At 36.7% G+C, this 25,720-nt stretch overlaps 1 long non-coding RNA gene across 3 annotated transcripts in view; it reads right to left on the reverse strand.

Moving 5' to 3' along the window:
- Positions 1 to 25,720, reverse strand: part of LOC110364158 (uncharacterized) — an 82,653-nt gene that overhangs the window by 18,176 nt on the left and 38,757 nt on the right. For all 3 annotated transcript variants that reach the window (XR_002422732.2, XR_010470332.1, XR_010470333.1), the window contains exons 3-4: positions 11,172 to 11,269; positions 3,392 to 3,523 (exon numbers count right to left, since the gene is read on the reverse strand). This is a non-coding gene — a long non-coding RNA (uncharacterized LOC110364158). The remainder of the gene's footprint in view (positions 1 to 3,391; positions 3,524 to 11,171; positions 11,270 to 25,720) is intronic.

Genomic DNA, 25,720 nt, shown 5'->3' on the forward strand with positions numbered 1-25,720 from the left:
AAAACTTCCTATGATATTTATCTCTCACTAAGTAAATACCAAAAGTAAAATTCTTCCATGTGTGCTTGCATATATCAGAATGAAGGTATGCATTGGCTTTGATGGTTTTGCATCAGGCCTCACATAGGATTACAGTAAATGGCAAGTTTAAGGAAGTCACAGAATCTAAAATTAGATGATTGCTCAAGGAAATGTATTGTAGGAAAATTTTGGCTACAATTTTGAACATAACTGGAAAATTAACATATAAATTAATTACAAAGCTACTGCCAGAAGCACTTACAAGTGCAATGTGTTGAATTAGGCAGTAACAGATAATTAGACATAGCTATTATCAAGGATATCCAGATACAGCAGCACCTGAGAGGAATGAAAGCAATTTTGCCCTCCTCATCTAGTATTCTTTAAAAGCAAAGATATCTTCTATATGTAAGGCACAGTTGCATTTAACTTAGAATTTCAGGCTTTGCTAAGAACAGATGTGCATGGTGAAGGGAGAAATTATGGCTCTATAGTTAAAAACATTTATTCAGAACCCAATCCTGAAACTTAAATTCAGTGATGCTTGTAAACCACTGAGCAAAATAAAGACCTAAAGTCTGATACTGCATGTTCCAAACATCAGGGGAATTCAGATTCTGAGTTTTGCGTATGGTACCTCTGCAAATGACTACAAAAAAATATTTTTCTTCCCTGAGTCAATTATGCTGTCTTGAGATGAGAAAAGTAGCATATATTTTCACTGTCATCATTATAAATATACTCTGGAAGACATCCTGCATCTTCTTATAATACTATAGCTACTGTGATGTACCCCCACTATTCTAGAGTCCTGAGATTTAGTTGTCCCCATATATATGTCCATGGAGACTGGCCATAACTAACACCAGAGAGGTCAGAGGTCTGAAGCGCAGAAGGGATGGAGATGAGAAGGAAAAAATTCTGCTCATAAGAGCCACTAGTTACTTTTGCTTCTCTCCACCAATAATTAATTGCTTATAAAAAACTCTCACATGAAAGATGAAATAGAAGACAATAGAAGCTCAGGCAATCATCAAAGGTTTTATGCTCCTGGTTTAAGTGAGATTTTAGTTCTCAGCTCTCTTTCTTTAAAGTGGAGACTTAAACTTTAGTTCTCCCAGTAAAAGCTAACCAAGTAGGACAGGATTTTCTGAATAAGAATAAAACAAACCTCATTATGTGAAGAAGCTATCCAACCTTCTGATCAGCAACTACTTTGAGACAGTAGGATACGAACTCTTGAGCTATTTCAGTTTCCCATTACTACCTAGTTCACAACTCAATTCATTGGCAATGTGCATGTGGATAAAGCTTCAAAGTAAAGAGCATAGCTGGAAATGAAAAATCATTTACATTGAATCAAATAAAAATGCTAATGTAGTCATCAAAATCACAAAACAGACCCAATCCTGTCTTCTGTCTATTGCTTGCAATTAACTGTAATGACAGCATACTGTAGAAGAACATATCCAATGTGAAATTAGATTACCTTTTTTTTGTTTTGTTTTTCCCTAGCAGATTACTCTAATTTTACAGGCATGTGGTAGAAATTAAAAAACAAACAAACAAACAAAATCTAAACCAAAAAACCCTGTTGGTTTGCTTGAGACTGCTCATTTCAGAACTTGGAGATCACTTCCTTTCCTCTCCTTTTTGTAGTTTATTTTTTAAAATTGTGGGGTCTTCACGTTACATTAACATATTACTTGGACTATAGTTGTCATTGTAGTCTTACAATTTAATTAAGTATTTTTTCCCTTACACAAAAGGTACAGATTGCATGAGTTTTGAAATTATTTTTGAGTCTTTTCCCTCTCTACCTGCCTCACTCTGCAAGTAAGCAATTGAAGTATAAATAGTAAAGTTTATTCAGGAATAATCAATATAATTGGTTTTTCATCATTTGGCATGTGAATGTCACTTTTATCAGTGTTATATGGTATGAGGAACATCACAAACATCAGCAGCAGATTTTCTGTAAGCGTTAACAGTGGCTACTCCTAGCATTAACACATGTAGTGCTTAATTACTTCAGGGTAATTCAAAGCTTCAGCAATGTTTTTAAAGTCAAATGTCTACATGAAGCTTTATCTATACTGATAAGAACCAAAAATTCTTACAGGGTTATGGGATTCTGGATTCACTGAATGCCTAGATGTCCTTGAGGAAAGGGGACATAAGGGTTTTAGTTGCAACAAAAGTATCAAGGATTCCTCAGTAAGGCATGAAGATTTGCATTTTTTCCTGACTCTACACATGAGAAAGGAAGCAATGTTTCATCTTTCCTATTACCTTTACATAAGATTTACCTAATACTTGGACTACATGCAGCAGTTTATTGAAATAGGTACTTCCCATTTTTCTTTCATTCACCCACTGTTGAGATGGTTTTTGATCTGTCGAGTTCTTCTGCTAATGGGGGGAGGAGGAGGAAGCCACAAGCCTTTCTGACTTAATGAGTATGTTAATCTAAGTCATCACTACTCTGGACAGGTTCACCTGTCTGAATGCCATAAATACATTTTATGATGGGTTATCAGTTCGTAGTCCTTTATGAATCATACAAAATGTTCCAAGGAATACATACCCATAATCTACCTGAAGCAAGCCAGCTAGTTCTGCAGGCTCAGAATAGGGCAGGCTCAAAAGAGGACAGCCTCACAATAAAACTATGCCCTACAGGCATTGTAGATACAAATTCCTGGAGCACTTCATTCTGGTAACTCAAGCCTTAAGTCCAGTAAAGCTTTCAAAAATGATGTAGTTACAGTCCCAGTGAAGCAAGTAATCACGTGGCTTCCATTTAATAACAACCATTTATAAATAATAGCCTTATTTTTTGGATAGGAAAATGTTTCATTTTCAGCTACAGCTCTAAAACCAGTTTTAAAAAGAGAGTAGAAAATATCTAGATATTTGTGAAAGTGCACTTCTGAAATAATGTATCTACTGGAAGTTTGCTGGAAGGGATAAAAAGAGATGACCTGGTTCTTAATCTAATGACTTAGCTGTAGTGTCTTATCTACCCTACTGGATCTTAAGCAGCTGAAATAACTGATAATCTGTTTTTAAGCATTTGTGCAAACTGTAGCAAAGCAAAGCTATGCTCTTGAACTTGTTTGTGATCTCTTTGCATTAACTTAATACTAACTTAATATGTACATTAATTGTCTATTAATCATTTTGATTATGGCTATTGATCTGAATGAAGATTATGCAGATGTAAAAGAAATGCATGAAAAAATGAGAGATGTCACAGACCTGGAAAAAACAAAGAAGTGAAATGTAGGAATTTGGGGAAAGGGTAGAGCTCAGCACAGTGATCTATATGCAAGGGACTGTACAACACCAGAATAACTATATCTCCTACCTTGTTAGCAGAAAGGATGAAAGAGGGTGGGCTTTAATTCTGACACGTGTGTTGTAGATCACAACTCCTAACAGAAGAGCCTTGGAGAACTGAAGTATGTCAAAATTTGGAAATCTCCATCAGTGGACATTTCTAAGAATAGACAAGAATTATCAGGAATTGTTAAGGATATGTAGGGGCAAACAGGTGAAATACCTGTTTCACAGATTACCATCCAGCTATGTATTCTATATAGATCTTGGTCAATGGTTAAAACTTTTGCTTCATGAAGCTTTTTCCATAACATAGACTCAATGTGGAACAATTGCTGGGAGCTACTCTATGTGTAGAAATGATTCTACAAAGAACATTTTTCAGTGGCTTTCTGTTTTCTGGTCCCAGCTTCTACTTCTTGGACTAGAGAATATCAATGAGTGCTCATGGAAGTAATTTTTTCCAGAAGGAACATCCTTCTTTTTCCTGTTAACTTGTGTCAGACTTTTATTTATTTCTAACATTGGAGGCCTAAACAGTCTAGGGAAACATAGGTCTAAAAATGACGTAATTTTAGAATGTAGCTTCATGGTCAAATGGTTTTACTGTTGTGGCTTATACCTGCCAGACACTACCTGTAGCAGAATTGGAATCATATGGTTAACAGATACAATTCCAAGTTTCTTCTGGAGGATGGGGGTGCAGGACTACGGTAACTTGTAATTTATTTACTTTTGGTACTCTGACAGCATAGCAAGGCTTAGGAAGTTGCTAAAACACCGATACTTTTGAGATCCTATTTTAAATGAGTAGACATCGTCCATTTTCCCACCATCCCCCAAGAGAGTTAAAGAAGTAACGCATGTAGGATTAAAGATGATGGAACCATAAAAAGTTTGCTGATAAAAAAAGAGTAACCTCTGTGAGAAATGTTGCAATGTTTTTTTCATATTTTTTTGACAGAAGTTGTTTGGGTGGTATTTTCCACATGAAGAAATAGGTAGATTAAGGATTTAACTTAATCCTTTCAGATAACAATTCACTTTTCAGTTCCAATGAAAAATCATTGGATTCTGTTTTCTTGCATGTGATTGTAAAAGATATTAATATTTACAGCTATTATGATTCTTGAGCCCTAAGTTTTTCTGTCCTCCAGGGGAGGGGAAAGGGACCTGGGGGTCCTGGTGGACAACAGGATGACCATGAGCCAGCACTGTGCCCTTGTGGCCAGGAAGGCCAATGGCATCCTCTGGTGTATTACAAGGGGGGTTGTCAGTAGATCGAGAGAGGTCATCCTTCCCCTCTACTCTGCCCTGGTGAGACCCCATCTAGAATATTGTGTCCACTTCTGGGTCCCTCAGTTCAAGAAGGACAGGGAACTGCTGGAGAGGGTCCAGCGTAGGGCAACCAAGATGATTAAGGGAGTGGAGCACCTCCCTTATGAAGAAAGGCTGAGGGAGCTGGGTCTATTTAGTTTGGAGAAGAGAAGACTGAGGGGTGACTTTATTAATGTTTATAAATATATAAAGGGTGAGGGCCACGAGCATGGAGCCAGGCTCTTCTTGGTGGCAAACAATGAGAGGACAAGGGGTAATGGGATCAAGCTGGAACACAAGAGGTTCCACTTAAATTTGAGAAAACACTTCTTCTCAGTGAGGGTGACAGAGCACTGGAACAGGCTGCCCAGGGGGGTTTTGAAGTCTCCTTCACTGGAGATATTCAAAACCCACCTGGATATGTTCCTGTGCGACCTCACCTAGGTGTTCCTGCTCCAGCAGGGGGATTGGACTAGGTGATCTTTTGAGGTCACTTCCAATCCCAAACATACTGTGATACTGTGATACTGTGATACATCTTTTTTATTTTTTTTTCTCCCAAGATACATTCTACTGAATAACATTTTCTTCTTGTTAGAAAGAAAAAAAGTAATAAAAAGTTTATGTTAAGTGAATAGCTTATGTCCCCAGTGCATATACATCTGTGAAGTCCTTAGGTATATTTCCAAGCTTTTAAAGGTCTTTTCCCCAAATACTTGCTGTTTCCATAGTCAGTGACAGAATTATTCTGTATATACTATTTTTATATCTTCAATTCTACATTTGTTTAAGGATAACTGACAGTTCCCTGTAGGTATCATCAATACATACCCCTGTATCCAGAAAGACTGTCTCATGCACCTTCGGCAACTTGGTTGACATTACCAAAATTCAACTGTTCATCTTCTTTCCCTCCTTCCTTCCCCCACCCTGCCCCTTATAAAGAAGTGATTTTCATTGGGAATGAGAAGTTCCTACTAGATTTTTCCTGACACATTAGAGTCATTTGTTTACAAAATTTATTTTGCTGTTGTATGTTGCTAAAAACAAACAAACAAACAAAAAACAACAACCCACAGCCTTCAGTTTGGGGAGGGTATACAGTATGTAGGATATGAAACAAACCAATAAATTCTGCCATGTTTCATAGCTTGAGCTTGAGGTCTAAACTCTGATATAGTTCTGAAGTGCTGAGAAGTATAGCAGTGAGACGGAACCATTAACAATAAAGCGATGTGAAGAAGCAGTGGCAGGTGTTGGTAGGAAAAGGAGAAAGGGAAGGAAATGGTGTGAAACATTTTGCTTAGGTTGGGAATCTTTACACTGATGTTCCCTCTGCCCTTTTTCCAAGGCAAGATTAGGTACAGGTAAGTTTTCCTATAAAGCTGGGATTTTCTTGTTTTGTTTGTAGTTTTTTTGTCAATATGTATGCACCTGTACATAAATAGATACAGACAAACTTATAACTCAATGCAAGAAAATGTCATTCCTAGTAGCCAGCAAATGTACAAGAGGAGGGGCATAATGTATGTTCGCTTCTAACTCTAAGCCCTGTGAGGTAGAAAATACATTTCTAGTGTTGAAGATGAAACCATATAACCTAAATATATTATAAAATGCTCTTGACATTTAAGTTTGGATGTGTTAGTAGGTAGACAGCATGAGTCATATCTGTCAGATTTTTCAGCGTAGCTGTGTCAATTCTTGCCATAGCTTTCTTCCAGTGATCTACAAATTTACCCTTCAAGGGACTTAAGATCCACCTCAGTATTTTGTCTTTTCTATATTTTTATCATAAATACCATCACGCTCAGTCACCGAACACAATCTCTCCTGCAATGGATAGAAGTTAAGATATTTATTACAAACGGTGTGCTAAAAATTGAACTGAATTACAGTGAAAAAAAAAAAAGCCATTCAAGCTACAGTTTACACTTACAATACAGGTGTCATTGCAGACTAGTAATTAACCATTAGAATTAATTTTGATGTACAAAAGAGATTTTCTTGGACTGTGGGTTATTGCTAACATAAGGGGTACAGATTCTAAACTAGAGTATAATACTTTTGTTAAAATCCATGAAGCTATTATTATTTTATTCAGCTGAGTATCTAATCTCTCCTATTACCATGGAGAGATTTGAAGTAAGACCGTCATGGAATAAAAGCTTGGAAATCTAACAAAGCAGAATTGCTGTTGTCTGAGCAAGTGAGAGTTGCATTATGCTTCTCTATGGATGTGTATTTTCTGCTTGTATTTGCTGAATAGAGCTAAACCCCCATTATCTAGCTGACTCAAGGGTCCTTTGAAAAATTCAGGTAATTACAATTCATTGTAAGCAAAGTATGTTTCTATTAGAGTTTTGAAATGGAAGAGGAACAATATGTCCAAATGTTGAGCAATCTGACTTTCAGAAAATGAAAGCTAAAATAATAGAGATTAGGATGTATCTCCCAGTTGTGTTTGGTGTGCTTGTTTGTTTGTTTGTTTGTTTGTTCTTAAAAATACTGCATTATTTCTCTCATCATGTTGATCAATAAGACAGCAGTCAGGCTTTGCCAGTTCTCTGTTCCCTTGTGACAGGACAACAAAGTATGGCCATCTCCTCAATACAGTTTCTTCATGGATAATCTGCTCTAAACAGTCAAAAATCATGGACTGATCTGGTACAATTCACAGTTGAAAGGGACTGAAGGATAGAATTTGATTATTTAATTTTTCTGCTGGCATTTCAGTGATGTAGCACCTCTCCATGATGATTGGTACTACCATGATGTGGTAGTTTTTCCAAGGTAACTGTACTCTTTCTATAGAGTAAAATGAAAACATTACGACTTAACAAAATATTTATATAACTGCAAATTTTTACTGTAATTTTCTGCTACATTTAAATGTTGAAATGGCTTTTGATTTGCTTTGTTTGATCAAATTTCAGCTAAAAACCTGAGCGTTTTCACTGAATTGTGGTTTCAGTTGTTTCTTCTGCTAAGAAATTACAATACAAGAGAATACATCTTGCTGAAAGCTAGTCACATTTGTTCAGCATTATGAATGGGTAGAGCTTCCTTGTAGGTAAAAAGAAATAATTTTCAGTAGTTCTGAGAAATGCAAAATATACTGCTGTCTCAAGTCTAAGTATATATATGTATATATGTACCTTTATGTACATTCATAGAATGATTTCATCTAGATGCAGGCGTTATAGTTCTCACTTTTGAGTGTGCACCTTCCAAACTCACAAGGAACTAATCTCATCTAATATGGTTCTTTCCCTCATCTTTCCTGACTTCCCTAGAAGTTGTGACAGTGGAAGAGCATAACTATTTTCAGAGCAGGTATGAGGAAAAGAGACAGATTGGCCAGTAGCCAAATACTTGTCAGAGGTACCTCAATCATAGGCAACAACCATGAATTTCTGGGTTGCACCATCTGCTGCCCAATGTCGCCTTCTGCTGTAAATTCCCAGAGAAAACACCCAAAAACCCTTCTGACCTTGCTAAGGGCAGCAACCTCCTGGTTCCTGTATGCAGGAAAAGGTTTTAGCTGCATCTTCCACAGTCACTACCATGTCTTGCCTCCAGAATTTCCTCCTTTCTTTTCACCTTGAGCATCCCATAGGAAATATTTTAAAATAATTGTTTTCATAAAATGTACTAATGTTGATCTTTATTTGGTCTTCTGAAGTGAGACTTTGCAGAGCAGTCCCAGATGGCAATTAGTAGAATTATATACTGTGAAAGACATCAAAATGTAGAAAATGGAAGTCAAGAAGGATTGCAGCAGACACCTCTGCTCTTCTACCTTAAAAGTCTTAAACCTAACACTTACTGGAGCCAGCTCATGTAAAACTTTCTTTTTATTTCAATTAATAAACCTATCATAAGGACATAAAAGATTGCTGGTCAGGAAAAGGCCACATGCCTCAGTAAGACTGTGTCCTTTAGATTTATTTTAACCTCACCTCTCTGCTTTGTAACTATATCATTTAACCTCTTTGTCTATAAAAATGTCTTCACTGGCTCTTAAACACATTTATTCTGTTTGCCATCTTATTTCATATGTTGCCAAGTAACAAAGACCACTGAAGCTAAGTAGGTCACCTTAAAGTCTTCCCTTTTCCAAAGAGAATAAATTTAACCTCCTTTTGCTTTTTTGTTTTTTCTTTTTCTTTTTTCTTTTTTCTTTTTCTTTTTTCTTTTTTTTTTTTTTTTTCTCATAAGAACAAAAACTATGACAACCCAAGCTCTTCTTTAACTGCTTTAACTTACATGTTTTCAGATCAGTGATATCTTTGAGAAGGAAGTAAAGTCAGATTTTCTAAAAGTAATACCTAGCTCCTTTGCATGGAATATATATGTCTGTCTGCCTGCTTTTCTTTCGTTTTTCTTTTTTTTTTTCTTTTTTTCCTGTTATCTGCATATTTCATATGCTGTTTTCATTTGTGATCTTTTTCAGAAGCCATTTCTTTTTCAGCTTTGATGGCTTTAGGTTTTTTATTCCATCAATAAACTTTAAATCATAGTCAGTGAAGTACATGACAATCCTTCAATAATACATATGGTCTTCAGGGTCATTTCTAATTTCAGAGCAAAAATGTTAAAATCTGTTTTTTTAAATGTAATTATTGTCATTGAGAAAAAAAGTTATACATAAGACTACCAGCCTATTACTCTTTCTTTGGTACTAGCCTGAGGAAAATGCTTTTGATAATTCTGTAAAGTTTGGTTAGAGCAGGGAGAAGAGAAGGTGTGACAGTAAAAATTTGTTATAATTTGTCCCTGGCAAAGGTTTCTGGTATCATTAGTGTCAGTCTTCTCATGATTGTGGCTGTTTGTGGGACTCCTTTTATCCCAAGGAAAGAATCCAGATAGAGATTGCACAGACAGTGAGCAGCAAGTTGAATTATTTGTCCTGGAGCTGGTTGTTGTCCCATAGGAAGGGGTTCAAGGATGCAAAAGGGGAAGTGCTGAACAGGGGGAAGATGTAAGAATTATTCTGGTGGCATTAGTCCAGCCATGACTGCCCACTCGTCTAGGTGTGCTGGTGAGCAGGTACTGACTGGCAGGCACAAAAACTCCAGCATGGCTGCAGCACTCCTGTCCTGCTCCATGTGCTCAGTTTGACTGCTCCATGTGTGCTGGAGCCCATGTCAAAGTAATGATGAGGTGTTGTGTACTGCTCCCCTCCACTGATTTCGACAGACCTCAAGGGGCCATCCTCCCCAGTGTACCTGTTTGGCATTTCTGTGAGGCCACCTTGAATCACCTACATCTTGTCGTCTCCTGCTCATCCTTTTAAACCATCCTGGACTCTAGTCTGGATGGCACTTTCATTCTGTCATTGAGGAAAAAAAGAGGAAAAAGCTATTTGCTTGGTACTAATGATCTCAGTCTCCAAAAGTCTTCAGCAACACAGGACAGCTTACTTCACTGAAAAGAACATTCCAGATTAATTGCCCTCCGTAAATACTCAACGTTCTTTGGCATTTTTCCAGTCATTCTAATGAGCGTGGACAGTACTGTATATGGAACTTTTAAGCTGAGGTTTTGAAAGGTGTTTTGCTGATACTAGTTGAACTCAGAGTTAAAGCCAGAAATCAAATAGCTTTAGGAAAAATATCCTCTTTAATACCTCTATCTATTTGTTTTCATATTTGCAGGATTTTTCATGCTTTATCACAATTAAAGCTATCATTAATCATTTAAATGATACATGTGGCTTAGTGGATAAATAAACATTAAGCCTCAAACTATTTTCTTTGACATGACTACAAAGAGGATGCCAAACATGGTGCTTATCAAATGAAAATGTGTATTTGCCACTCTATTAATGAGGTTACAGTTTTTAGATTACTTTGAAACAATCACAGTTATGGTAAGGAAAAAGGAAAAATGAAAACGTCTCTATTTTTTTCTGTCTTTTATAGGTAGGTGAACCCAAGAATCCTATTTTGGTGATGTGTGCTAATGGGAAAGACAGAAGCTTAAAAATATTAGGCATATATGAGATCTGATACAAGGTCCAATCAATTAAAAGAAAATGAATTATTTTTACTTACTTAATTTCATACATATTAGTTTTATTTTTGCTGCTTCCCCTTCTTGGCCCTCAAACTGACCAGAAAACACAGGCTATTGTCAGCTAAATCAGAGAAACAGTAAATTGAATCTCCTTTGTGTCCTGTGTTTTGTCCTGTTCCTTCTATTTTTCCTAGTCTCTACTTGCCAAAGAATAAGTGAGGTGGTGACTGGCATGAAAAACAAAATTTCTGGAGGACTTACAGAGTACCTGAATTTACTTTTTTTTTTTTTTTTTTTTACTGATTTCAACTTAGCAGTGTGTCTTTAAATATATTTAATTGTCTGGATATTTGAAGCCCAAGATCTCAGTTGCTAAAGAGTTTGTGATATGACACTATAACATGTGTCTTTGGTATTCTAATTGTTTCTTTCCAGGTGTTACAAGAGGAGCTGTTGCACATGGTACTCACAAAGCAGCAGCAGAGGTGCAGCCCTTCTCATTATCTTCTGATGATGTTTCTACTACCTCCAGGCCTAAGGTCCATTTCTGAGGCCCCAGTGGGACCTGCTAAAAATAAATGCAAGAAGAACAGAAATTCAGGTAAGCGAAAAAATTACCTTTACCAGCTTTTCTGTGACACGTGCCAAACAGTTTGACAGCATGATACTTCTTGCCTTTGGTAAGGAAAGAAGAAATTGGTTGGTTTAGGTTTATACTGTGCCAATAAGCCTTCTCTGTCTATGCATACAGACTACTATAGAGGTGTAATAGCTACAGGCTGCCATTGAGAGTAGTCTTCGTGACAGCTGTCCAAAGCTGGCTGGCCCATGCATTGCCATGCTACAGTCCTGTATTTGACCTTTAAAACCTGTTGCATTCACACCGCACACCAGCTAAGATTATACTTTAGATGGCCAGGATTCCACCTTTCCCTACTACGGGCCAAAGCAGTCCCTCCTCACGTTCATGTCACAACACAATAATCCTATGATGTCCACTAGCAGCCCGTGGCAACCCTTCAGCATCCTCACCAATTTTGCTGTCTCGTTCACTTAGCTCACATTTTTTGACACAAAGTGAAAAGAAGGTTAATCAAGCTGGCCCAAAGATTTAACAGATTCCCCACTGTGGGATCCACAGTTGATGGGACCACTCTTGTGGCTTCTTTCATACCCACAAGGCATCCAAGCATTCACCACTAAGACAATGGCACTATAACTGACACAACCCAGATAGTCTTGGTCGTTATTACACTGATAGCACACACAATCACTACTGTTTGATATTGATGAAAACAGACTCTCCGTAAAGTAAGACAGTTTCAAGTCTGTTAAGGACAAGAATCCACAACTTTCAGTCATAGCATCATGTGCATGTTTAGAAGACAGATCAAAGAGCTGTGGTCAGTTAACTTGAGAAAAAAAGAAGGAAAAAAAGAATGAATATGCATAACAATTTATGGCCATGCCATAAATTTAGAGAAAATTAATGTTTCTAAAGTCTATCAGTAACACGTGTCAAACAGAATATCCATCTTGGTAAAGAAAAAAATTGGGGGCATCAACTGGCCCCAACCAACCTTTTGACAAAGGCAGTTGTACTATGACTGTTATTGTGGATCATTTGTTATCTAGGAGGCATCCCAGTCACACAGTGATGGGGTCCATCCCAGTCTTCTGGTAGAGCAGCTGACTTGTGCTGAAGAGAGTAAATATACGATTGTTCTGGGAGCAGTTGTCTGAGAAGGCACCACACTGCTTTTAGTTTAAGTCAGCAGTGATATAAAAGACAGCTATATGACACGGCTCAAAGGTCCATACAGGCACACCAACCTTGCAGCACCTCAAAACCTAGGTACGGTATTTTAAAGCTAGACTCCCCATTGAATTTTCAAACAGATTGTAAATGTTCTTGGAAAATACTTGTCTTAGGTTTTTGTCTTCCTTGTAGACAGTGAGAGTAATACATTTTAGAAAATTTATCTCATAATCTCAAGGGTGCACCACAGGCACTGCACAGACATGAATTCAGCAGGTAGCCAAAAGCACGAAGAATGGAGCACTCAAGGAGGGTGGCTGGGTTTGTTTGTTTGGTTTGGTTTTGTGTTTGTTTTTTTGTTTTTTGTTTTGTTTTGTTGGGTTTTTTGGTTTTGTTTTTGGTTGTAAGTTTGTTTGGTTGATTTGGTTTTTTGTTTGCTTGGCTTTTGTTTTTGTTTTTTGTTTGTGTGTGTGAGGTTTGGTTTTTTTTTCAGATACTCTTCTTTCACTCTTGCCAGAACTCCCCTTGCTTTCCAACACAAGTGAAATTTAATAGACAGATTTGTCTATACGCAGGCTTGAATATACTCTTGAAGGTATAAGCTATTTTGGACGAAGGCTATTTTATGAGACTACTTTAGAGAAAGGTGTTGAGAAAATGACTTGGATGGTACACTTTGTGACATGAGTTCCTTCATGTTTTCAACTTCTGTCACAAGACAGGTCTCAAATTATCATAGTAACAGATCATATAATAGTTTTAATGGGTGTACAATGATACAATGGAACACAGGCATGGTAGTACTCCAGTTAAATTAAACTCTTACATTGATAGCCATGATTAACTTTTTGCCTACATTGAATCTTTCATTTCCAAATGTGAAATCCTTTCAACAGGGTGGTAGATTATTATATTCTTTTTCTCAAGAATAATGAAATGATACATACAGAGGTTAAGTAACTTATCTGGTAGATTTAGAGGTAGTGCTGGCAATAGGAACTACACCATTTTCATTCACTTCTACAAGATAGAATCAGAGCTACAAAACTGTAACTGTAATCTCTGTATCACTAACTAGAAAAAATCCTTTTTACTTGGACAGTTTGGGAGATCCAACAAAGTTGTTGCATGCCTTACAGCAGGGGTGTCAAACTCATTTTCACTGAGGGCCACATCAGCCTCGCTGTTGCCTTCAAAGGGCCAAACGTAATTTTAGGACTGATGTGGCCCTCAGTCAAAATGAGTTTGACACTCCTGCTGTAAACAAGGCTCTGAAGCTTGAAGTAACCACAATATATATAATCGTGACAACTAGTACTGTTCCTTGAAATATATTATTTGTTTTTATAACTGACATACATTTTAAGAAGGTTAAGTAGCTCTTTCAGTGGTGAGGACAACTATCTAAAAATCAGATTAAGTTTATGCAAATTCATCTGTTGAAGACTTTTTTTGTTAATAGGCTCTAATGGGTATTTTCAGTTTGTGGCTCATTTGCAGAATATATTCCTTTTGTTATGTGTGAGAGGTGATGAGGGTGCAAGTTATTGCCCTTGATTCCTGCTGGGTTTTCCAGCACAACTCAGAGAATAGCTTTAAATCATGTGACCATTGTCCATTCTTTGTAGTACAGTTTTCAGCAATATCCTGTCACAGACTTTTCAACAATTACTGAAAATATATATCATACTATATCTGAATAAGTTTTCTTATAGTCTCAGGTTTCGTGGTGATCACAAGTTGGAGCATATATCTGTGAAATTGCTATTAACACTTCTGTTAATTATCTTTTTTGACTAGTTGACATGCATTATTTTCATATACAACTTCATATTTGTTACACAGCATACTCTGCATTTAGTAAATATTCTGTCAGTTGATAAGTACACACATGAACAGACAGTGACAATATTGTATTCCTGTCTACAGAACAGTCTTCTGGAATTCACTCTTGGATATTCTTTGACTGCTTTCACAAACATGAAGCCTGAGTCACAGAGGTGACTTACCTTGAGAAGAGAAACCACTGCTTTGGAAGGAGGAAAAACAAGAGAATCAAGAGAGAAGATTCACATTTTGCTGCACATACAGTGCATCTGAAATGATATTTTCCTTTGAAGGCTGCTCCTGCACTGCCACAAGCACAGAACTTACAATGAGGTACAATTTATCCACAAGAGAAATGGCAGGCTCAGCATTTCAAAGTGTAATTCGGTGTGTTAAGTTAACAACTGTGCTAGTCATTCATCTGTACAGCACACACAATCTACCTAAATTCATATATTCTCTATTTAGTATCTGGTCTCTGCATATATTCTGTCTCTTTGTCCTTTGTACCTCCTTCTTTTTCCAAATTACAGGTACTTTTGCATATTTTGTCTGTCTGTATTTGAAGCAATACTGCACAATAAGGCACAATAATATCCCCACAGCACTATTTCCTCAATCTATAGGTGGTCACAGAAGTCAACAGGTTCACTTGATAAGGTAAGGTTCAATCTACAGGAAAAAAGATTATTTCTCTATATAAATTACACCTGTAATGGTCATTGGTTTCCATTGTCTTAATTTCCAGGAAGATTCCGTACACTTTCATCTATATTCTGCAATCCTGCTCATCTTATATAAAACTTCTGAATTATGCCCTTTTTTCAATAGTCAGGATAAGGTCCTGAAGAGCAGTATTAAGAAAGAAAGAAAATAAAATCTTCATTAGACTGTGGTGTCCTTCTTTTCATTGGCTGAACAAAAGAAGTAAAATATTTCTGGTATTAAAAAGAAAGTTTCAGCTGAATTACATCAAAATTGAAGATTTTAAAGTAGTTTCTAGCCAGTGAATAAAACTGCATAATCCACTGACTGATTTTTAAGCACAGGACTATAAATTAGCAGTATGAAATTTTAAAAATAATATTAAGTTGAACTACTTCTTAAAAAAAAAATCTCCTAGAGTGTAAAAGGTAGGCTGAGGTCCACTTAGCACCTAAAAGACAAGTAGTTTTTATTATGTATATGGTGTAGAAGAATCAATTAAACAACAGAGAAATTGTACTGTGACTAAGGTCAAATAAGCAAGACAGTGGCAGAATAAGGAACAGAACTATTTTTTCCTTCTGCAGCTACTCTATATAAATGAGATAAAAATTAAAGAGTAATTAGGAGAAATATATTGAATTTGTATTGGTAAGAGACTACAGGGTTTTGACTTTCTCTTCTGTGGTCTGGAGTGGCACAGGGGACTGATACACATTTTCTGGTAGGTGCAGGAGGTAGTTCAGCTGCAATGCATTAATCTGTATATCACAGGTTGCAATTGTTTGTAATTATGCATTTTATTCTGAAAACATGGCTCATCATACATTGGCATACTGAGACACACATTTGAGATTCGCTACACAAAACTGTGCTGTACAGTATACAAATTATATGCAAATAAGCAACAATTTTATGTGTGGAAAAACAATACACAGCTCTAAAACTAGACAGTTGTTTGCTTTACCTGATCTTTGACTAACATTTTATAACCTAAACAAATAAAATCTGGCATTTAACATCACACTTTTCTACAATTATGAGGTGCAAGAAGGGCCTAAGTTTAAGCTTTCTCAACTGGTAAACAAAATTTCCACCAAGTGTCCATTATGTCCTTGTATGTACAAAACAATGCAACACTATATCTACCTGTGGCTGCATTGGTGTACTTGTAACAACAATATTTTTATGTATATCTTCATGCACATAAGTATAATCTAGGAGAATATCATAGTCATATGCTTGACTATCTATGACTTCAAAGAAGTTTATGACAACTCCTACCAGCTATTTTTGCCACACATGCTTTTTCTCTCAGGTAGATATTCTGCCCAGGAATGGCAATGAGGACTGTGCATTTTTGTGCCTCCTGATCCTTCCCATTTCAAAATGTTGTCGTAAGGGATTCCAAACCACATTAGGATTGTCTACTCTATAGATATCACCCCCCTGCTTTAATTATTTTGGAAAAGCCAGTTGCCTTTGATCAAGAGTATTGGAGGGAGCAAGGCAAAGGGAAAAACATGAAAAATGTTACTTCCCATGCTTTTTGGTTTCTAGCTAGGGTAACCCAGAAAACAGTTTCTAAAAAAAATATAAAACCACTGTATGACAGAGCTATTTTTTCACCCTCTGATATTTTTCTTCATTTCCCCAATAAAATAAAGGAAAAGAAGGTAGAGTCTAAAACCACACTCTAAAAATACGAAGTAGAGGGATTTTTCATTTGCAATTGAAATGAATTGTGTTACATTCCCAAAGTATTATTTAAAAATGAAACATTGATTTCAAACAGTCTAAATAGAAATGTATAAAATTTCATACATAACTTTTCTATATGGAAAACTACTGCGTATTAGGGATTAACATTTAAGCTTCTAGTCTGGATGTGGCTGGTTACCTGGATCTGACAGCGAATCCATTAAAGGATTCTTTTGCTTGAGTGGGAGCTGCTGCTTTTTATGTATGTGGAACATCAAGTGCATCTGCATGCTTGCAGGAGAGTGGAAAACTCCTCGCCTCCTATTTACAACTATCTTGTGAAAAACAGTCTTGCAGTTCAGACTGCAATGCAGTTATGAACAAGTAATAGATGACACAATTTACTTATGTTTGCCTCAGAGGAAAAAAAAAATATTTAAGAAATAAATGAGTCTACTTGCAGTAAACTGCAAGCTGACAGTGAAAGTACAAAAGAAAACAAAAGAAAACAAAACAAAACAAAACAAAAAACAAACTTAGTATAATTGAATTAGTAATATAGTTGAAGTTTTTATTACACGGAAGGTCCATCTTTGGAAGAAATGCAATATCCTGCTTAAAAACCAGCAATATCATCCAATATGACACACCTGTGACATCACCTTGGCCTAGACAGAGCAGATCAACAAATATTGGATACTGCAGTCTTCTGAAGGTTTTTAATTAAAATGTATTTATCTTGTTATTTAGAGGATTCTAGTGTCAAAGACCTTATGAAGATTGTAACAGACTTATAAAATTTCTTGCTAGAAGGGGAGATGATCTTGAACAGATAAAAATTTTATGCTCAAATATAAACATATTGTATATAATTATTGTAATACCTGAAAAGTGAAGAATCAGTTTAGGGATACAACATCTTGATAATATTTTCAAACTGTTTCTTTTGCTGGCATCTGATAGAATAAAACTGTCTGTCACTTTCCATGTCATAAAAGACTATGAACTACCCTGAAATAGGGCAAGATTCTGCTCAGAAGCAGCAGACTGAACTAAGCAATAAGGCTGATCAGTCTTCAATACAGGAAGTTATTTTCTTTCCTATTTCTTGATTGTAATGCTCTGTAACAGCTACGTGCTGACGATAGATTTCTTTGCATTCATCTTTGAAATAGAAAAGGTCTAATTTTTATAAAGTAAATTTGTATTTCACAGGCACAGCACAACGTGCAGACAGGTTTGGGTCAATTTATACTGCATTATACTGTAGTAGGCAGATGGTCATTACTCAATAATCTGATGTTTTGTTCTGTTTTGGGGGAATATGTAGGTAAAGTCAATAGTTTAAAAAATCAGAGGAAGAAAAAACCCAGCACTAAAAAAAGTAGTGCTAGCTAGAAGATGTCAAGGAATTTTTAAATGTGTAGGATTCTTCTAATGGAATTGCACAAAGTGCCTCTTATTATTTTAATCATAATCTATTTGCCTTTAGAATTGCATGGCTGTAGAAAGAATTTAAAATTAAAGTTTATGATTACCAAAGCAGTTCTTAGTACCATTTCAAAAAGTTGATGATGCTGGCAGGGAAAACAAAAAAGTTTCGTGAAGCAAGAAAATAGATGCATGCATTGATAACTCTTAGGGGGTTAGTTCTCATTCAACAAAATTTGGCTGCTCCAAAGGAGACTGGTATGGGTCAAAAAGCTATTTAAGTCAACCAGAATGTTTCTAGTCACTCAGTGGGAACTAGGCCAGGCTGTGGGAATCCAAACAACTAGATGTGCATGTTTTGATGTGTGCTGCAGACTCCCACTGAAATCTCTACCATTGAAGTAAGATAGAAAATCAGTCATGTTTAATGCAAGATTTGCACTGCAGTTTGTGAAAGCCTGATTAATTGTGTTTGGATTTTTTTTTGTTGTTTTTTTTGTTTGTTTGGTTGGTTGGTTGGTTGTTTTTTTGTACTGGGCACAGAATAGAATCTCTGTTTTCTTAGAAATTAAGTAGATGAAAATAATACTAAATACCCATGTTTTGTACCACACTGCTATAGACACAGAAATATTTAAGTTTGAGGACTGTGATTGTGGTTGATTCATTTATTTATTTCCATAATCAAATGTATTAACCTTTATTGCCAATGACATGCCCAAATGTGACAGTTACAAATAGGCTCAACTATGTCACCTGAGGTGAGTCCTGCTGTGAGTCCTGTGCTATTGGGCCCCTGTGCCATGTGGTCCAGACAATGTGGCCACTATCGGCAAGGTGCTCTCAGCTGTCAACAGAGAAGATGTGAGGATACAGGGTGGTAGGAAAGCTGTTCACAGGTCAGTTTAAGCCACCCATAAAACTGTGGCAGAAATAAAAGAAAGAGCATTTTGAACCATATGAATTTAACAGAATGAGAGACCTCTAAGGGTATAAATAACTCCTACAGGAAGACAGACATAAAGTGTCACCATGGAAAAAAAATTTTAGTCTGATTCCTTTCACATTGCTGACTCTATAAATAAAAATAACTGGCCTTGTGAGAGAGGATGGTTACACAGTTATATCCATGCTGACTGGGTGCAGCCAGGAGAAATACTGTGGAGAACAGCCTAAGCAGTGCCTGGTCCATGCTTTGTCCTCAGCACTGCTAAGCTGCTATGAGAAGCTTTCCGGAGACCAGACATTAGGCCAGTCCTTGAATGAGGACTAACACTGTCAGGACAACTCATTGATAGACTTTTTGTAAAATGCACAACCCATAGTATACTCATAGTAAACAGTTCATACAGAATGCTTCAAAGCAATGTATACAACTTCATGTTTTGTGAAATATACGTCTATATTTTCTGTGTGACCTTAACATTTTTTGTGTATTTTCAGGTGGATTCTTTACTGTGCTCTACATCTATGTGAGCAATTATTTTTGCTCTGGCTGAATAATTGCTCAGTTCTTTCTCTTACATTATCCAGCACTATGAATTTAATTACTTCTTCCCTTGAAGTAGTTTCCGGTTTATCCTGTTAGCTTTGCTCCAGGGTGGTCCCTCACGAGCTTAAAAGTGCAAGGGTTCAACTATCTCAATAGTGTCACTCTAATGTAAAGACATATCAAGCAATTCACTAGTACAGGCTGTGCTCAACTATAGAACACAGTTGCATATTTAAAGGACTATATTAATTCAAGACTTTGTGTTGCTGTGTGGGGGAATTTTGTTTTTTTTTGTTTTTTGTTTTTTTTCCAGAGAAATTTTTGTGATTATTTTAGTTTAACAGATAACAAGCAAATCAAGTTGCTATTCAGTATTTATTCCAGGAAAAAAAGATGAGGCAGTGAACTGGATTGAATAGGAAAGGAGTGAGCATGTGTTATGGACATGTTGGGAGACTAGAGATTCATTTCCTCAAGACAATATGAATTCTCTTGCTTTTCAGTGACTCAACACAGCAATTGTGCACTGCCCTCAGGGTCTGTGATGGTCAGCTCAGTGGGGCAGAAATATTTTTTTCATTCATGTTATTCTTAGGAGCCCTCCTTGTTGTCCTCTCAAAGGGATTCATCTCTGGGGTAAACTATCAGTCATCAGGGATAGAACTATGCATCCAGGGTGAGTACTGCTTTGACAAACACAAAAAATAACAAAATTTGTTCTAAAAATTATAGGATACCTGAAGAAGAATAATATGATACCTGAAAAGAGTGTGAAAGGACCAGTTTTTCTATAGTGGTATGACTCCAGAAAGATAGGTCTTTGTGAGATATAGAACCAGTGACTTGTATAACTGCAGAGAATCTCACAATGAAATCACAAAGTTTTTATTCCTCTCCCCTGTGTAATGGGCACTGGTGGTACCACAAGCAGACTCCCAGTCTCCTGGGTTTTTGCCTGATTTCAGATTCCACCTCACATTTCCATCTTACTGTCCCATTGCTCGTGGTTTCCTAAGCAGCCTGAGAGAATTTGTTTCATGATGCATGAAACTCCATTGGTAAGCACTGAAGTCCAAAGGGAAAAAGGGAAAGATAACTTAAAAGGCTATGTGTAGTCTAGTGGAAAAAAACACCAATGCAGCAACTTTTTAATGAAATTATTTTTGATTAGACCAGGACTACACAGTGCATGCCATGCACTTTTTTTTTATGAAGCTAGCAAAACAGCTTTAAAAAGTTTCTGAAAGTTAACGTCCTCAGTTGAGCATGACTAAAGTTGTTTGTGGTTTGTTGTTGTTGGGTTTTGCGTGTGTGTGTGTTTGTTTGTTTGTTTTGTTCTTTTAAAAATAATTGCACAGGAAGAAGACTATAGTCAATTTAGGATTGGCCCTAAAACACTTCATTTGAATCTTGAAAATACATTTCTTTATTTTTTCTTTGTTTTCCCTCTTAACAGTTTGAAATCCTATGTAGCTGTCCTGGTTTTGTTAAAAACAAGACCAGTTCTCTTTTAGTGTTTTTTTTCTTTCAGATAAGTTCTTCTAGGTGGCTGTACTTTTCTGAGTTTTAGCCTGCATATTTTTCCTAGGATGCTGTAGTCAGTGCTGATAAGAATCATTCCGTTGTGAAAGGGGCATGTCTGAGGAGGGGTGGATGGAAGAGGTGGCTAAAACTGACCAACTGAAGTATTCCATCCCATAATCGTCATACCCCAAATATAAGAGGGTGATCATGAGGGTTACTCTCTCTTCGACCATGGCTGGCATCTAGAGAGGACCCTGTCTGTCTGCCTGTGACCTACAGGCCTCAGGCCCTGCATCCCTGCAACCAGTTTCCAGTTTGCTGTGCAGTCCTGCCCATGACTTCTGGGGGCCTGATCTACAGCTACTGGAGCTGCCAGCTCCTCACACCCAGCTCCGCCGCTGCTGGAGTGATGATAGCTCCACATCAAGCATTCAAGATCGGTTTTGTGTATTTTGTATATATATATTCTGTTTATTAGTAGCATTAGTAAAAGTCATTAGAACCTTCCAACTTGAAGTCTAACTCTCTCTTCCTTCCCTCTTATCTCCCCTATCATCTTTCTGATCTAGAGGAAAGGGGTGGTGGGAGGTAGGGGGTTAACAGGAAGCATCTGCCATGCTTTATTGCCACTTTGCCTCAAACCTTGACACGTTTTTAGTACAACTCAATGCACTTTTTTATAAATATGTTTAACCACACAGAGAAGAGCAGTAGCAGAAGTTCATTGTGCAAGTAACACCTGCTCTCTACTGCTCTGATGAGTCCAAACACAGCCTGCTTTTGCAGAAGTGGAATCAACAATTACATTTCTTTATAAAGCTATCAAATAGCAGATACCAGAGCTGGATATTTTGTCAGTTTCTAGAAGCTTTTTTTGAGGGACTGGATTTTTAGCTAGGGGTGGTATCATGTATGAGCCAAGTGCATTCTTTTTGCATGATTGTTTCAAAAGAAGTGTGCTGAAATCCAGGCCCATTTTCATTGAACTTTACTTCAAAATTCAAGGAAATTCAAATTCAACTGGAACTTTGGTCTCGCTTTTTTGGAAAACATGCAAAATTATGAATATTACAGGGTTTATTATGTCTTCAGATCTAATAGATACAATTCATACAACAAAATATACCAGTGAAAGCCATGGTCAACCCAATCACACTGATTTTTTTCTGCATTTTCATTCTTAGTAGGTTTTGTTTACTCCATATGTGAAGAAACAGGAAAAAAAGTGCACATCTAAATCTTCTGATGTTGACATAGTTTTAACAGATATTAATTTATATCTCTGTAAAAATACCAAATACTTTGCTGCAATAATTACTGTGAAAAATGAAAATTAAAAACAATTACGTGATTTATTTTTTCAATCAGTGCTTATTAATTGACATTAATAGAAATTGTGTGCACACTAAGAATAGTGAATAAGTCCCTAAGCAAGGTAATGGCATCAGATCTTAACTAATAAAAGCAGTTTTAAGTGAAAACTTTAAAGAAATTAGTGCTGTGTGAAATTATTTTTAAAAGCATGTCGAGAAAAATATCTGCATCTTTTTTCCCCCACATTTAATAAGACAATAAAATAATAATAAATTGAAACATTGTTTTTCCTCTGAAATGGAGTAGTATCCAAGTAGCAACAGGCTCTTCTTGAAGTCAAACAAGTATATTTTAAATACTTATCAGCAGAAATCTGCTCAGTAGCAGAAGAAAGTCAGAGCCAAACAGCACATAACTGCTCCTTCTGTGGACTGTTTTTCAGGAACACTTTTTTTCCTTCATGTAACAGTCGCTTTGGCAATCTGCTTCCATAGTTTCATGGCAAACCTCACATCCTGTCACCCTTGCATTTCCCTTCACTTTTCAAAATTAAGGAAGAAATTGAATCATAAGCCAGTTGCTTTTCTTCTGATACAGGACATTAATTTGGTGATTATCTATCTGTATCCTTTTTACTTTATTATTAGCATGAAGGTTGTTCATATATAATGGCATTTTCAAGGTCAGATCTGGAGCTTATACAATTTTTGTTCTCTAGGCCTGTTTATTGTAAAACTTCTGAGAAAATGAAACTGATAATTTACACTGTTATGCAGTATAATTTCTAAATTTTGGTGGCACTACTGTGTGAATGCCATTGTGCATCAATAGGATCCTTGCTTCTAAATAATGTAAAAATATTTAAAAACATACATGTGACAAACAAATCCTGTTCAAGGGAAAATAAAGATGTGTTCACTGCAGAGTGATAAAAAATAAAAATTTGCCCAAGGTTGTATACTGACATAGGGGACCAGATTTCTCAGCAATGACATTTGGGCTCTTAATAATCATTCCTGTAAGGCAAGGGGGGAGCACGCACCGCTTCTCAGTGAGAAGACAAAGCCCTGCCCAATGTGTGGTAACAAATGTTTAACATGTGGCAGCGTTTGAAGTTCCTTTGCGAAATGGCAAGAGACTGCAACTTGTCTTCTCACAAAGTTACTGTTGCACTGTGGAAGAGACACAGTTAATGATTTTGTAAGTATTTTTTTCACCTACCATGCACTGAGTAGCACTGCAGTTGGCTTTGCTCAGACCTAAAAATCTGCTAAACTCTGAAAACTATTCACTTTCTAGATTTCAGAAAGGGATTAATACCTGTGAATACTCAGCACCAGCAGAAAGCGTCACATAGCTAAGCAGTACCTTGTTCTGTAGGCCATTGCAGCTTCTTTTTTGGTGCTTAGTATGTGTGTAGCACTTTTCATCCTTACAAGATTTAAAACGTCCAGACAATAATTAATCTTTCCTGCACTGCTATGAGGTAAATAAACACTGTTAATCCTATCTGATGAATAGGAAAACAGTACAGCTGGGTGTTCCTGGTCAACTTGATGTTGGTGAGTCATAATTTCACCTACGGAATTTAAGAGGTTTGTTTACATGTGATGTTTGCACCACTTTATCAGCTTGAACTTGGTAAAGGTACAATCTCTTAAGTGGCTATAGGTGAACTGTTATAAAAACTTGTATAGTAGAATAGCTTATTCACATTTGATTATTGTGGTAGAAGAACTGTTAGAGTAATACAGCAGCATCTACTCTACCGTCTGTACTGGTTGCAGTATTTCAGTTAAGAAAAAAATTGTACTCAACTCTGATAATTTTTTAAGTGTGGAAACAAACATAGACCCCTGGCCTTGACCAAAAAAAGCCAAACCAAACCAAAAACCAACCAAACAAACAAAAAAAACCCAAAACCACGAACCCCAAACCCCACAAAAAAATGCCAAAACAAACACCCCCCCCAAAAAAAAAACCAAAAACAAACAAACAAACAACAATTAAAACATAACAATTAAAAAATTAGCTAGCTTTCTTACTTTCCTGTATTTACTACTTTTTTTTTTTTACTTGCTATCTAACACTATTTTGTTGTAATCTCAAGTGTGCTGTGCCTTACTGTGCTTTTACTTTTATATACTTTGGAATAACCGCGTGAGAACACAACCAGCTGAGTCAGTTTCATGCAAATACTTTGATTGTTATATTTGGACAAGCAATCTGTGCTGGTGGGGTGAAAAATACACTTGGGGATTCTGCTTCACCAGTCTCAATTAACCAGAGAATATACCCATGATCTACCTCCAAGTTGTGAGTTGTAGTTCCATTTGCTAATACAGTATTTTGGGGAATTATAGGTAGATCTACAGTGTTCATATAAACATTACACCTGAGTTAAGAGAAAGACTAGGAAGGATTGTAATGTATATTTTGGCTCAGCTTGCGAGGACAAGGCAGCTCTGACAACAGAATTTAGAACAGCTGTCTTACTTCTTCATATTAATCCCAAATGACAACACTAAACCTGCTGTATATAATATGGCTTCCTTGATTTGTGGATAGCTTTGGTATCTATTAAGTGTAATGTTTCTTGATAAGGTGAAGACGGAAGTCTTTTATACCGTACCTAGTTTGCAGGTCATATGGGTGCCCTGGTATGCTGATAGACTCCTCTAGACCTATCCAAATCAAGCCCAGCTTCCTATTAGCCTGTGCCTCTAGGATGCCTTTTGATGGGAGCCCAGTCAGGGAAAGGAGGGTACAGGTATTTGGGATACCTCCAGACCTTGCCCTGACACGGAGTCAGGTAGGGCATGCACTGACATTCCACAGTTTGAATGTAAACCTAGTGGCCCAGGATCCAGCAAAATATCAAAACCCCATGTCTCTGAAGTCACAGTACCGCATGGCTTCACAGCTGGTGCATAGTTTCTAACGCCTTAATGCTGGAAGTAAATTCCTTCTTAATGAGACCATTTACCATTTATACCAACTGAGTTCTGTCACCTACCATCTTGTCATATGTTGATGCTATTGCCATTTTATTAATAGAACAGGATGAAAAAGTAAAATTTAGTTTCAATGCTTAAAATATTGTAAAAATATCCCTAGGCATATATTTTTTAAGTCTGAATAAATACTAACGGAAGAACCATATCCAGTTTCCTCAACCTCATTTGAAAATTTAATTCTGCTTGGATTTGGATCTTGCCAGACTTCTTTTTCCACTGTGGTAATAATGGACAATATCGCAAATGAGG

This window comes from Columba livia, chromosome 2, assembly GCF_036013475.1.
Source record: "Columba livia isolate bColLiv1 breed racing homer chromosome 2, bColLiv1.pat.W.v2, whole genome shotgun sequence".
Taxonomy (NCBI): domain Eukaryota; kingdom Metazoa; phylum Chordata; class Aves; order Columbiformes; family Columbidae; genus Columba; species Columba livia.